At 66.6% G+C, this 1345-nt stretch overlaps 1 protein-coding gene across 1 annotated transcript in view; it reads right to left on the bottom strand.

Annotated features, from left to right (window-relative positions):
• The window catches only part of LOC105456579 (osmotic avoidance abnormal protein 3-like), a 19444-nt gene that overhangs the window by 6513 nt on the left and 11586 nt on the right, over positions 1–1345 (bottom strand). The gene's annotated exons all lie outside the window — the stretch shown is intronic.

Here is a 1345-nt window from a genome sequence, read left to right as displayed (position 1 = left end):
GACAACGTCCATGCTGCTGCTGATGCTGCTGCTCCTTCCGGTCGTGCGCCCACCCCCCCCCCGTGCACTCGATGGATGACGCGAAGAGTCTGTAGATCTCTCTAACTCTCGTTCCCCCTCTCTCTCAACCGCCGTCGCGAGACGCGCGAGATCGTCGGCGTGCGCCAGCGGCGTTTTCCAGCGCCGAAAGCGACGCCGGTTCGCTCGATCGCTCGCGCGCTGCCTCGTCGACCACGACCGGGGAGGGCAGCGTCGCGCGCGTCGTCCACGCGATGTTCTCCTCGACCCTCCAGGGTGAACTCGCTCTCTCCGAGTTGGCGAAGAGTCGTCGAGCGCCGCGCGAATCTACTCTCCGTGGCTGACCATCACGGCGCGCGCGATTGCGGCGAGATCGTTCGCTCGCGGCGGTCCCTCGACGATCGGTCGAGAGAGATTCGGCTGAACCGACCGCCGCATCCCCGCGTTGGTGGCGGTTTCTCCTCAGTATCGCGGGTACGTGTCTCGTCCTCGTCGTTCTTGGCGTCGTCGTCGTCGTTCTTGGCGTCGTCGTCGTTCTCCCCCCGATGTGGTGCGTTCCGCGTGGCGTCCGCGCGACGTGCGAATGGCCGCGCTGCTGGCGACGCAGCAGCCATCCATCCAACACCGGTGATCTCGATCGATCGTCGTCGTCGTCGTCGTCGTCGTGGTGGTCGCGATCGTCGTCGTCCTGGTGGTCGTCGTCGTCGTCGATCGTGGGCGCCGCGACCAAGGAGAGGGGACCGATCGACGATCGCGCGACGACGCGCGCGGGACGTCCGCGGGGACGACCGCGGGGACGACCGCGGGGACGCGCGGGAGGACGACCGCGAGTCGCTACGGCGGAACAAGCGGGATGGCCACGAGGACGACCACGGGGACCCGTCGCGGACGATCCGCGCAGCGAATCGAATTCCTCGTTCGCGAGGCGAGAGACGGTCCTTCGATCGCTTCCCTCCGTTCGGCCGACGACGCGGTCGTCGTCGTCGCGGTCGAAGGGCGAGGAGGAGGACGACGACGACGAGGGATCGTGGCGCACACGATGGGGAAGACGAGGCGGAGAGTCGAGAAAGGAGAGAACGGAACCGGGAGAGCGATCGTTGATGGGTGAGCGAGGCGGGGAAGAGGGTGGACGGGACGGAGGATCGTCGTCGCCGGTGAGCGGTGGATACTTTCGCGCGATCGCGTCGAAGAAGGCCTCGATGCGTCTCTCCCGAGGATGGGCGCGCTTGAACATGTACTCGGCCAGATATCCCTCGAGGTGTCTCCGTTTGATCCCGTACTTGGGGACGTTGGCTTGAACCTCCCTCCAGACGCGTTCTATGCCCTG

This window comes from Wasmannia auropunctata, unplaced genomic scaffold (assembly GCF_000956235.1).
Source record: "Wasmannia auropunctata unplaced genomic scaffold, wasmannia.A_1.0 LD336106.1, whole genome shotgun sequence".
Classification (NCBI taxonomy): domain Eukaryota; kingdom Metazoa; phylum Arthropoda; class Insecta; order Hymenoptera; family Formicidae; genus Wasmannia; species Wasmannia auropunctata.
This window is presented reverse-complemented; position numbering and strand designations above follow the sequence as displayed.